Genomic DNA, 14,719 nt, shown 5'->3' with positions numbered 1-14,719 from the left:
GGAACTTGGGCTATAATGACTACTGCTCTTGGGACTCTGGAGATTTATAACAGATATACTTAGCCGGAGTATAGGGGATCCGTTAAACCGTCTATCTATCTATCTATCTATCTTAACTACACTTGTATAAATTATGTGATTTTTTTTTTTTTTTGGGAGAACTGCAGTGTTATTGTAGGACAGAAAGTAGGAGTGAATTTTTTCAAGCATGATAAAGAATTGAGCGCTTGAGAAGAAAATAAAAATGAAAGGGTTTCCCTGCATTCATAAATAAAAAGTGGTATACTAAATAATGCAACACTGAAATACTGTACAATCCAGCGCAGATAACAGGAGACATAAATTGAATCTATTGCTAGCCTTAGAAGAGGTTTATATTAGTGATGTGACCAGGTTTTGTAAGACGGAATGCCATTACTATCTACAGTAATACAGAACACCCACACATTGCAGAACTAATGCATTAATTAATTTTGAAAAGGTTGTCCTTAAGCATTAAAAAACACATTTACAGTTCTGTCTAGTGAAAAAAGGGGTGAATGTGAATTACTGACGCTTTAAAGTAAAAATGAAATACCATGCAGAATATACTATACAGAGCAGCTTCTAAAGGAAGTAACATGTTGATATTTTCGCTGTTGTAAATACAAAATTATGAATTTCAAAGGCATGAGTATTGCATACATGTATTGATCAAGTAAATGAATAATGGTAAATCTCAGCAGCTATCACAAGCAATATAAGTACAGGTCATTTGTAGACTTTTAAACAGAGGTATAACAGGGTACTCAATAGACTTGTGCACAGCTAGAACATTTCAATCGGCTAAAAAACATTTTTACATTTTTCAGGGTGCACTAATTTCGATTAAATGTTGGTTCGGCTCGACAGAAATTCAGGAACCTAATCAGATTAAACAGAAGGGAGAAAAAATTAGGTAAATAAATAGGCTAATTAGTGCATTGCAAAATATTGCATATATTTTGCAGTGCACTGATTTGGTTCACAGATGAGATGACAAAAGTAGCCAGTAGATGGAAAAATGAAAATGAAAATATATGTGGATAGACAGACAGACAGACAGACAGATAGACAGACAGCTCCTGCGTGCTTCAGTTGGTTTGTGGTTCAAGTACATTCGCAGGTCTTTGGGTACAATCCCAGTTTGCTGCTTATGGGGCTATGTAGCCACAGTCCTGTCAGAGAGCCCATGATGACACCTGTTCACTCCCGAATGCAACTTAAATACACAGAAATGTAAGCCCTGCATCTGTTCCTGGGCAGCAGCGATGACTATAGCCCAAAACAATAGAAACCAGAGAAAAAAAGTTATTTGCACACTATCCCCAAATACATATAAACACAGATGTACTCTCACAAATCAACAAGAATACTCAATACCAGAAACACACTCTCATGCACATGCATGCTACACCGTGCCAGACATGCAAACACAGGTAACAATACACACTGCCTGGCACACAATGTGATTGTGTGATTGTATCTGTTAATGTATGTGTGTCTGTGTGTCATTTTGTGTCTCTGTACATCAATGTGTTTGTGTGTGAATGTGGGTATATCAGTGTGTGTATGTATATGTGTGCATATATGTACATGTATCAAAGTGTATATATGTGTGTGTAAATCAGTTTGTTTGTGTGTGCACGTGTCTTTGTGTGCGTGTGTCCAAAGTGGCACCATGGCAGCAAAGTGAGGATGTAAGTGGATCTTACTTGCCATGATACATTATTCCTTAGCATAATAAATGCACAGTTTTCACAAATTTATCTTTATATGCTCACATTCCAGCCAAATGCTTCTATAAATCTGCTACATTAGGAAAAATATGCTGAAAATATGACTGTCTTTTAATGTATCCATGAAATCTTGTCCTTGACCAATGACATTCTAATCCATTCTTCTGGTCTACAAGGCCACATTAAGTTATTTTGGTGGAAAGAATGCAAATTGGTTTAGCATCCTGCCAACTTTTGAATCATAAAAAGCACCTTACAAAATGAAACTTCAAATGGCATTAAGTGAATTACAAATTTTACAAGAAGCCAAGCTGTATCTGCAGATGAGGTGTACATTCTGGGTTATGTAAATCTCCAGTTTTGCCTGACAACATACCCAAGCACACAATCCATACTTAATAGTATTAAGACAGATAGAACTTTCAATAAGCAGTTAGCAATTCAGAAAAAAATGATCACGTCTGTATTTCAGTGGAATGTAACTCACATCCTGAGTGTGTCTGAGAAATTCAGCTCATACTTGCAATTTTCACATATGGACTTCCTGTTACTAAACAGTAGGCACATTCGCAATGCTTTCATTGACAAAGAAATGTCATATTTCTTTCCCAATGGAGAAAAATTATGAGGCAAAAGTCGTAGCTAACCGTCAACATAGCAAAGCTGTAACAATAACATATAGAAATGCAAGAGAAGCACAAGTGTTTTAAAACCCTTTGGATGTATGCATTATTTATTGATAAAAGCAATTTAAACTGAAAATTGTGTTTTATTCTTCCCTTGACTCAAATTTTCAACATATGTGCAGACAATTCTAAACACATTCATTATTTTATCTAAATGCCCATGTGAAAAGTTCACAGCAGAGATGGAGACTTGCAGGCTGTCTTTTTGCAAAGAAAATAGGCTTTTATTCACCCAGTAATGAGCTACGCAAAACCTATTTCAGCAACAGCCTTCAGTAATACCATGCATCGTTTTTACATTAAATACTTGCAAAAGACAGCGGTTCCCGGAGGTCAGCCACAGGTGGTCAAGGATGATTGCCTCAAGCAGCTGATAGTTCAGGGCTTCTTAAATGAGAAAAAAAAAAGCTTGATATGTGTCTTAGATTCTCTCCAGTAAGCAATGGGAGCAGTCAAATTGTCCAGAGGTGTATGTTCAGTAGCTACCGTCTCAAAAGTCATGAGGAAGTCTTGTTTTCTGCAAAATGTATTTAGTCAGGGGCTCCAACTTGTTGCCTTGAAGCTGTTTTCAGGAAGAAAATGTTAGCAGAAAAAAGCAACAAAATGATAAATTCAGGTAGACTATTGTGTATGCTCAATCTTTTTTCACTTATTGACTCATAAATCTGAAGGTCACATCTATATTTTAGATTTACAATAAAAAATTGCATATTCATAGCTGTAAAAGTTACTTACAGACTGAATTCTTGAAAACTAAATTAGTTCAACAATGAACACAAGTTTATTTGTTCCAGTTTCCAGTCATTTAACAAACACCGGTAACACCTTTAAATAGGTCTGACAATGGTCAGGTTAGGGCACAGACCAGCAACATAACTGGATTGTTCAATCCCTAATACAAACAGCCTTCCAATTCCTTTTATACTTGTTCAGTGAATAGCTGCACATGGTTTTTAACCCCTTAGTGACCAGTGACTAAGTGACCTAGTGATCAATTTTCTTATTGTTAAGGACCAGGGCAGTTTTTACATTTCTGCTGTGTTTGTGTTTAGCTGTAATTTTCATCTTACTCATTTACTGTACCCATACATATTATATACCGTGTTTCTCACCATTAAATGGTCTTTCTAAAGATACCATTATTTTCATCATATCATATAATTTACTTTCAAAAAATAAAAAACACACTTTTCTAACTTTGACCTCCAAAATCTGTTACGGACCTACAACCGCCAAAAAACACCCATGCTAAATAGTTTCTAAATTTTGTCCTCAGTTTTGAAATACCCAAATGTTAACATGTTATTAGCTTTTTTGCAAGTTATAAAGCTATAAGTACAAGTATGACATTGCTGTTTGAAAATAATTATTTTTAAAATGTATCAATAGTGACATTGTAACACTGTTATCTGTCATAGATATCCAATCACACCTCACATGTACATATATTTTTTAAAGCAAACAACCCAGGGTATTCAATATGGGGTATGTCCAGTCTTTTTTAGTAGCCACTTAGTCTCAAACACTGCCAAAAGTTAGCATTTATATTTGTTTGTGTGTTAAAAATGCAAAAAAAACTATTATGAATGCTAACTTTGGCCAGTGTTTGTGACTAAGTGGCTACTAAAAAAGACTGCACATACTCAATATGCAATACCTTGGGTTGACTTCTTTTGCAAATGGTATGCCATCATGGGGGTAATTCTTATTCCTGGGCTACCATACGCTCTGAAAAGCAACATAACCAATCTGGCCAATTTCAATGTGAAAAAAATAGAAAATCAAGCCTCATATTTGACCCTGTAACTTTCAAAAACACTATAAAACCTGTACATGGGGATATGTTATGTTTTGGGGTGTTTTCTAGACTTTGTATAAATGTGTGTTTTTTATGCCTGTGGATAATTAGGTTTATGCATTAACTACCTTAATTATATCACAGGCAGAGGGGAGGGATTGTTTAATGTATGTTGGAGTGTCGGACATTGTTATACTGTTCTTATTGGTCTGTACAGTTTGTAATGCGGTGTTCCATCAGGTCCAGGGGGTGTACCTCTGGCCTGAGGAATTGTATATAAGCCAACCAGTACCAATAAAGCAGACTTGTTCTACCCTTTATGAAGTCTTGGCTCATGTTTGGGGGATTGGGGAACTACCTACACTCTGGGGATTGCTATAATCACTATACTCCCCAGAGTATAATCACTAAGCTCTTGTAAGAGCTTGTTCCTGTTCCTGCTCTCTGGATTTAAGAGAGGTCTACCTACTGGATGCTGGATCCTGGTCTTGGGTCCAAAGTGGGTGGAAGACGGCAAGACCCCAACTAAGCTGCAGCGGTTCGTGGGGTCTGCGGTGGTTATGGTGTCTAGTGGAGTGCTTGGAGCTCTCGGGAAGCACTAGGAGCATCCGTCAACGGAAGGTACCCAGTCAGGGTGCTCACATCTGCTTAAAGTGCTGTATTTCATTTTGTTTAAAACTGGGAACTAGATTAGCTGGCCAGTTGGATAGTTAGTAATACTGTTTAGTAAGTCTCCAAGTTGGAGTAGGATTTATTTTCTTTTTGTTTTATTTTGTGGGAGAGCACAACCTTGTATATATTGTGAAAAGTGACAAACTGCAGTACTATTTTATCCTGACTGTTGCATTTGAAGTTTGTGACGAGCCTGGCCATCCTGCCACAGTGTATAGAAACCGTACGTTTATGATAGACGTGGATATTTTAAAAAGTAGTAAAACAAATTAACTGGTTAACATAGAAAGAAAATCACAAGGCAGATTTTTAAACAAGCTAATTATATCCCCAAACTGACAAAAAAAGGTATCAGTAGCAATATGACCGAACAGGGAATATACGTAAAGAAAAGTAGAATTCGTGAAATAGAACTTAGTGCATACTGTAGCCTATTTGAATAAGAACTGCCGAAAATGGATTTAGAGCAAGGTGTTTGTGTTTTAATCGTACGAAATAGATTGGTCCTGGGTGACCAAACGGAAATAAGAGAATGCCCGTAATAATATTACTGTGTATATAAATAATAATAGATTAGGTAGTTTCCGTACGAATATGTAAAAGCAGTGATAAAGTGCCGAGCGTTCGTCTGTTTTGGCGTGAACACTGAAATCGGTTAAAAAAGCGTGTATTTGTACGAATATGATAGAGGGAGCCTACCCCTACGTTTTTAGGCCCGAACGGCGGGAAATAGCGGGGCGCTATTTCCTACGCCTAACTTACGTGAACGTGCCGGTCTCGTGACCGGAAACCGGGTACCTTGACCGGGAACCGAGTGGAAGGCCTCAAACGGACGGAGGACTGGTCAGGACGTCTGACTGCTGGAAACAGGAAAAAATTCTGGAGGGAAGCTGGACAGGAAGTGCTGGTTGCTATGGGGACAAAACAATCAGCTGAAAGGCGGAGGTGAGTAGGGGCTGGGAGTTTAAGTAGGGGACTTACTCCTCCCACAAATTCAGGCCTCCACAAGTTCAGGCCTTTTAACATATATATATATATATATATATATATATCTCATATGTATCTCATATATAGTATGTATGATCATATAATGTAACCAAACCCCCATTATTTTCTACCTAGGTGAGGTGTTTTTAAATAGTACTATTTAGGATTTGAAATCTCTGTTTAGTTAATAAGCGAGTGCACTGGTTTGTATATTTTTTTGTATTTTGGTCCCAGTAGCACCCTGTAATATATGCATGTCTAGGCGAGTGCAGCCCTCCTGACTTTGTTTATAATTGTGGGGGTCTAGGCCAACCCCTGGGTTTTGCACCCCTCCCTGTCACAGGTGTCTCATTCCAGGACCCTATTTAGCCTTGACTTGCAGAGAGTCCCAGTAAGGAAGCATTTCCCAAGTAAGTGGATTAATCTCATAAGAGCAAGCATTAGGCTGCTAGAGTAGGACCTGCCAAGAATGGGGTACTTTGATGCAGTTGGCAGGCTTATGCAATGTATGATCATATAATGTAACCAAACCCCCATTATTTTCTACCTAGGTGAGGTGTTTTTAAATAGTACTATTTAGGATTTGAAATATCTGTTTAGTTAATAAGCGAGTGCACTGGTTTGTATATTTTTTTTTATATATAGATATAGATATGTGTGTATATATATCATATGTATACATATCTCAAAAATAATGATAATAATAATAATAAGAAAAAAAATCCTTCTTGACCCCAGAATGGCAGTCAGATTTATCCTTGGATCAAGCAGTTATTACCCTACATTGAAAGATTATATCCTTGAATATACTGTTTTTGCAAGTATGCATCTAGTAGCTGTTTGAACATCTGTATGGACTCTGATAAAACCACTTCTTCAGGCAGAGAATTCCACATCCTGATTGTTCTTACAGTAAAAAAACCTTTCATTTGCCTTAGACGAAATCTTCTTTCTTCTAGTCTAAACGCATGACCTCGTGTCCTATGTAAAGTCCGGTTTGTGAATAGATTGCCACACAATGGTTTGTATTGGTCTCGAATATATTTGTATAATGTTATCATATCCCCTCTCAGGCGACGTTTTTCTAAATATATATATATTATTATTATTATTATTATTATCATTATATTTTTTTTATTTTACAGGTGCAGGGAGTCTGCCTGACAGCCCAGGCAGTCCCCCTGCAGGCTGCATTATAGACGCCTATTGCGGCCATGCGCTCACATGGCCCGCGGGGGCCTAATTTGCCAAGGGGGGACTGTCTGGGCTGTCGGGCAGTCCGCCCAGACCAAGAGCAACACGGATCACCGGCGGGGAACCTTTTTTGTCGGACGGATCTAGGTACCTGCAGGGGAGCACTGACAACTCATGCAGCCCCTGGGCAATACCCACCAGCTTGCAAACTACACCAATATACATTGCACCCACATACACGCACCGTCCAGATGTTCATTCATGGGGGATAGGGGATGTAGTGGGGGGATAGGGGATGTAGTGGGGGGATAAGGGATGTAGTGGATATCAGGACTCTAATGGGGAACAGGAGCTGTAGTGAGGTAGTAGGGGCTGTAGTAGTGATATAGGGGATGTAGTGGGGGAAGAAAGACTGTAGTGAGTATAGGGGATGTAACTAGGGGATAGAGACTGTAGTGTTTGGATTGGGTGGTTTGGGGCTGTAGTAGAGAGATAAGATTGTAAGAACACATATTAGGTCCTCACCCCTCCTTTCCTACCATTAATTTTCCAGAGCCATACCAATCTTGTCGCAGTTGGCTACACCTCCATGGCTGAGATTATCAATTTAACGATCTCAGCCAATCCAATGCTTTACATATGAAAGCATTGGGAGGCTATTGCGCATACGCAGTAAAATTATGTGCTGCACCAGTAAGCATCTCCTCAAAGGAGATGCACTGAAGCAATTAAACTCTATGGAGAGCATTTACCATTACCATGCAGAGCATGGGTATGCTGAACATAGGTGCTGCACACTGTACAGCACTGACCCAGGAAGTCCTCTAGTGGCCATCTGAGTGACTGCAACTAGAGGGATTACTAAGCAGTAATGTAAACACTGCCTTTTATCTGGAAAGACAGTGTTTACATTAAAAAGCTTGCAGAGACATACTATACATGCCAGAACAACTATATTAAGCTGTAGTTGTTCTGGTGACTACAGTGTCTATTTAAGTTTGCCTCTGATTTATTATTCCCCAGTGTTGCTATATGAATGTGTGTATCTATGTGTACCATTTTTTTAAGTTGATAATCTGCATTGCGCTCAGTGGTGGAGCTAAGATAGATAGGGCCCTGGTCCAATAATTTTTTTGAACCCCCTTTCGCAAGGACGGAAAGAAAGGTAGATCCCCATTGTCGTACAACTCCCAGCTGGGGATCTACCATATGCCCATCCTTGCAGGGTTGTACTTAGCACTGAGCAGTGTTTGTATGTTTATATGTAAGCATGTTTTGAATGCAGTATGTGTGTGAATGTAATAATGTGTTATTATGTACTGTTACCATTTGAAAGCAGTGGTTTACTCATGTATAGTATTTGCATTTGAATGTAGGGGTGTGTCTGTCTGTAGTGTTGATGTTTGAATGCAGGGGTATATTTGTGTGAAGTGTTGGAGTTTGAATGCTCAGATGTAAATAATTTTATATAGATATATATAATTTTTATATATGGCCTATGTGTATATATATACACACACACACACACACGCACGCGCGCACACACACCGATACATCCGGATACACAGACAAACAGATACACAGGTACTGACACATACAAATTCATAGGCACACACTAACACATACAGATACACACACCACACAGATACACAGACACACACTGACACACACAGATAAAGATACACATACAGATACACAGACACACACAAACATATATAGATACAGAGACACACACAAACAAACACAGCCATACAGATACACAGACACACACTAACACACATACACAGCCTTACACATAGACACACAGATGGCATTACATAGGTTTAGCCATCCCTCCTGCTTTTATACCTGGTGTCCAGTGGCATCTGGCTGAATGTGATGGGAGTTAGGCTCTCTTTCCTCTGGTGCTGCCTCTTGGTCTCCCTCCTCTCTGTCCCGGCAGCAAGTTGGTAATCAGGGTCAGGGGAACTTCCACCCAGCACAATACATAGGGACTGGATACGCTGATAAAGGGTCCCCTGATCTTTGAAACGTTTTTTTTCTTTTAATCAGTGTGGCCCGTGCCGGAGGCGGACATCGATGTAAGTACGTGACGTGATGTTGCGTGCCTCTGCGCACTAGGCTGCATTCATCATCAACTCTGCTGGGCAGCACCTCCGCTTCTTGTAATCACTGCCTCATTGCATGTCGTACTCGAGTGGCCGGTGTCAATTTAGTAGTGTGAAAGTGCCAGACACACAGGGCGTGCGGGGCCTCTTCAGACCGTGTCTGAAGTGCCCTACCGCTCAGTCTGCCCCTGGGTACTTGTCCTTAAGGATTTAAAGCTGCAGAGCTAGATCCAGGGATTCAAATATGTTATAACTAAAGCTTTTTAGACTCTATATATAAGTATAAATAGCTTCTTGCCAAGGCTTAAGAAAGCTACGTCCAAAATGTAACCCAATGAAAACCAATTACTCACATACAATTCATTGTGTAAGAAACTAAGAAAATATATACTATATTTATATTTGTAGTATTACAAACTCATGTTATTTCCAAATCACATTTTCCTTGCATATTTCCAAAATAATGTGTCAAAGTTAATTAGTATTGCCTTTATGTGATTAGACACTTTTTATGAGAAGTAGTTAGTTACTAAAAGTGTCTCTAATTTAGTCAGTTATGTGTTCACCTACAAATGACCCCCTACCAATGGTGTAATAGGCAATCTCATTTGTTTATGGGCATTTTCTGTGACTTAGCTTTCAGGGATTGAACTGCTAGTGTCTGATTTCCCAGATCCTAACATGGTTTAATAGCTGGCTTATTAGAGACCAGTTCTAATATTAAAACTGACAGTTCTTGTTTCATCTTGTTTCATCAACGACACCTCAGAAAAGATTGTATTATATCAGTCTGTTGTAAGTTGAAGCATATAGGCTGATGCTAAATTGTGCCCTGCTAATACATTAACTTGATAATGACAAATTTGAACCGAAACTAGATTTTCAAGCTAGAATTTTAGATTTTTAAAATGTCTTTAATTAAGCTGTCATCACCCTATTAACATTTTTTCCATCTGTAAACTTAATCTTAAATGTTACTATGAAAATTCTGTCAGATTTGCTGTACTAGAGTCCTGGACATTTGGACAAGGTGATGCTAAACACACCTAATAAATTTAGAAAATAGTAATAGGAAATAGATGCAAACTAAAACAAACAATTAAAATAAGAATAAAGGTAATAAAACCAATACATGAAAATATACTATTTACATTTTTAAAGGGTCCCTTTTGTGGTACTTTTCGCTTTGCATAACTTCATTCCTATTCTGATTCTATCTAAAAATTGTGCTAGTAAAATTGCTAGAAGACCAGTAGAATTTGCAATGAGCCACAATCAAAGTCATACCCTTCCTCCTGTCGGACAGGAGGTGTCTGTCTGCAAGAGGATACACAAACTGACTGTTGTTTTGCTTAGCATCAAATCTCTACAGCGCACTTGTGCTCCACCCCCTACGTACAAACTGGCTACTTCATTAGGATTGAGGGGTGAAGGGATGCAGGGCCGCCATCAGGGGGTGACACCGGGGCCCGCACGCTGATGGGGCCCATCGGGTGGCCCACGCACTTAGGGCCACCCGAAGGGCCCTATATCTTCAGGGGCCCAGTCAGCGCTGTGGCCGTGTAATTGCGCAACCGGGCCCCTTTTAAAAAAAACACACACAAAAACGCAGCTGCGGGAGGAGCGCCAGCCAGTCAGGCCAACTCATATCAGCTGCCAGCCAGTCAGGCCAACTCATATCAGCCGCAGCCACCCTTCTGCAAATAAAAGGTAAGAAACAGGAGGGTGGCTGAAAAATGAGCTCTGTGTGTATGTTAGTATGTATGTATGTATCAATGTATGTATGTATCAATGTATGTATGTCTGTATGATTGTATGTCTGTCAGTATGTGTGTATATATGTCTGTATGGATGTCAGTATGCATGTATGTCTGTATGAATGTATGTGTGTATGTCTGTCAGTATGTCTGTATATATGCATGTATGCCAGTATGAATGTATGCCTATGAATGTATGTATGTATGTCTGTATGCCATTATGAATGTATGTCTGTCTATGTATGTGTGTATGGATGTCAGTGTCTGTATGAATGTATGTATGTGTGTCTGTATGAATGTATGTATGTCTGTCAGTATGTATGTATGTATATATATATATATATATATATATATATATATATGTATGAATGTATGTATGTTTCTATGTCATTATTAATGTCTGTGTGTATGTATGTATGTGTGTATGTATGTCGGTGTCTGTATGACCTCATGCATGTGTGTCTGTATGTATGTTACTATGTGTCTGTCTGTCACTATGTATGCCTGTGTGTCTGTATATGTGTGTATGTCTCAGTATGTGTGTGTCAGTATGTATGCCTATATGCATGTATGTCTGTTTCAGTATGTGGGTCTGTTAGTATGTATCTGTGTGTGTGTATCTGTGTCCTTTTGTATCAGTGTGTGTGTCTGTGTCTGTATTCCTGAGGGCTGGATTTGGAGGCGAACCCTGTGGGCGGGATTGGAGGCGGGCCCCAGATCCTGAGCTGAGTTAGGGGCCCCAAAATTTCTGGTGGCGGCCCTGAAGGTATGTATGATGTCACTGTTCATCAGGGGGTCTGTGCTAGACACGGGGAAGCCATCTAAGGCTTTCCAAACAGGGGCAGTTCAGGAGAAATGTTTGCTGCCCACAAAGGTGGGCTAATGCCTAAACACAAAGAAGAAACGCATAGGGAGAGCAGAAAAAAACACATTTAATTTATTTACTAGACAGGAGAATAATGAATATCACGCAAAATGATTACTGTGATGGATGTCCTAATCCTCCTGATTTGTTTTGCACAAGCCACAAGCTTGCAATGACATTTTGTTACTGCTTCAAATGTATATAGGCATCTCTGTATTGTGTACTTGTGTAATACACAGAGCAGTGTTTGTCTGTATATGCAGCTATGGGTCAACAGAGGGGGTAGGACAACAACTCGCTATGCAGGCATAAAGTATATTCAGGTGTGAAATTAATTTTATGTAATACAAAAAAACTTTCACCTTGATTCAGAAAATTAATACAAAGTGTAGAAAACCTCCACAAATCAGGTTTACCTAAAATAACAGTCTCCTCAAACTGTAGAGGAAAATGACAGGACTCCTCCAGGTCCTCAAAAGTATAAATACACAAAAATATCTACAGTGGGAGAAATAAAACCTCATAGAGAAATAAAGTGAGTACACCTTTAAATAGTGTGCTTTGAATTGCACTCACAAGATTCAAATTGATTGTAGGCGTATCGAATACTGTGTGATGACTGAAATTATCCTCAGATGCGAATGGAACCCAGGCAGACAGTCCAGAGAATTTAATTGGCAAGCCCATATTTAACCCTGTAACTTTCCAAAACACCATAAAACCTTTACATGGGGGTAATTGTTATACTCGGGAGACTTAGCTGAACACAAATATGAGTAAAACTTTTCACGACGATGATTTTAAAAAAATGCAAAAAAAACTAATAAAAACTAACTTTGGCCAGCATTTGTGACAAAGTGGCTACTAAAAAAGACTGGAAATACCACATTTTGAATACCCTGGGTTGTCTACATTTGAAAATGGTGTGCCATGATGGGGTTAATTTTCATTCCTGGGCTGCTATACAGTCTCAAAGGCAACATAGACCAAGCAAGCCAATCTGGCAAATTTCAATGTACAAACATGGAAAAGGGGAAAGCTCTACATTTGACCCCTGTAAGTTTGCAAAAACACATAAAAACTGTACATTGAGGGTACAGTTGTACTCAGGAGATGTTGCTAAACACAAATCGGGGTGTTCTTTGTCAGTAACACATAACAGGAACTGAGAATCCATGCCTAAAGTACAATGTGAGAAAAAATAACACAAAAAATGACTACCCAAAAGTTTGACAAAGACTGGTGGTAGAATTAGTGCATGGAAAGTGTTAAAATACCACCATTTGGAATACCCTAGCATGTCTACATTTCAAAAATATATGGTTTGATAGGGGTAAATTACATTGTCCGGCTTCAAAAATGTTCCAAATAGGACATTGGTGCATGATGACCAGCTGTGAAAATTTCAAGTTGGAAAACTGGAATGCGCACCCTCCAAATACTAATATTTTAGCTCCAGAGAACCTAACACACCTATACATGGGTGGTATCACTGTACTCCAGAGATGTTGCTGAACACATATTGGGGTGTCATTTGGCAGTAACCCTTAAAGGACCACTATAGTGGTCTGGGTGCCAGGTCCCTCTAGTTTTAACCCTGCAGCTGAAAACATAGCAGTTACAGAGAAACTGCTATCTTTCACTGAGGGTTAATCAGGCCTCTAGTGCTGTCTCACTGACAGCCACTAGAGGTGCTTCCGCGATTCTCACAGTGAGAATACGTTGGACGTCAATAGGAAGGCATTGAGTAATGCTTTCATATGGGTTGTTTGAATGCGCGCGCAATCGGATCTGACTTCGGCAGGTGGGGAGGGGAGGGAGAGTTCCCCAGCACAGAGGGAGCCCGGCACTGGAGAAGGTAAGTGGCTGAAGGGGTGAGGGGGACTTAGTGGGGGGACTAGTTTGTTTTCTTGGCACTATAGTGCTCCTTTAACCCCTTAAGGACCGGACTGTTTTTGCGATGTTGTACATTTGCGACCAGGCATCTTTTTACACTTTTGTGGTTATTAATGGTTACTCATCTACAAAAGCGAATGAAAAAACTGCTAAATAGATTCAAAATTTTGTCCTGAGTTTAAAAATACCCAGTGTTTACATGCTTTTTGCTATTTTTTTGCATGTTATAGGGCTATAAGTACAAGTAGGATATTGCGGTTTCAAAACATACATTTTTAAAATGTATCAATAGTGACATTGTAACACTATTATCTGTCATAAATCGCTGAATAACACCCCACATGTACATATTTTTTTTTAAAGTAGACAACCCAGGGTATTCAATATGGGGTATGTCCAGACTTTTTTAGTAGCCACTTAGTCGCAAACACTGGCCAAATTTAGCGTTCATATTTGTTTGTGTGTGAAAAAAAGTAAAAAACTAAATTGAACGCTAATTTTGGGCAGTGTTTGTGACTAAGTGGTTCCTAAAAAAGACTGGACATACCCCATTTGCAATACCTTGGGTTGTCTTCTTTTGCAAATGGTATGCCATCATGGGGGTAATTCTTATTCCTGGGCTACCATACGCTCTCAAAGGCAACGTAACCAACCTGGCCATTTTCAATGTAAAAATATTTGACCCATATATTTGACCCTGTAACTTTCAAAAACGCTATAAAACCTGTACATGGGGGGTACTGTTATACTCAGGAGACTTTGCTGAACACAAATATTAGTGTTTCAAAGCTGGAAAATGTATCACAACAATTATATCATCAGTAAAAGTGCTGTTTGTGTGTGAAAAATGCAAAAAAAAGTCATTTTCACTGACAATATCATCGTTGTGATATGTTTTACTGTTTTGAATCACTCATATTTGTGTTCAGCGAAGTCTCCCGAGTAAAACAGTACCCCCCATGTACAGGTTTTAGGGTGTCGTAGAACTTTACAGGGTAA

Source organism: Pelobates fuscus, chromosome 6 (genome assembly GCF_036172605.1).
Source record: "Pelobates fuscus isolate aPelFus1 chromosome 6, aPelFus1.pri, whole genome shotgun sequence".
Classification (NCBI taxonomy): domain Eukaryota; kingdom Metazoa; phylum Chordata; class Amphibia; order Anura; family Pelobatidae; genus Pelobates; species Pelobates fuscus.
The sequence above is the reverse complement of the archived record's forward strand: the minus strand, read 5'-3'. Positions refer to the sequence as shown.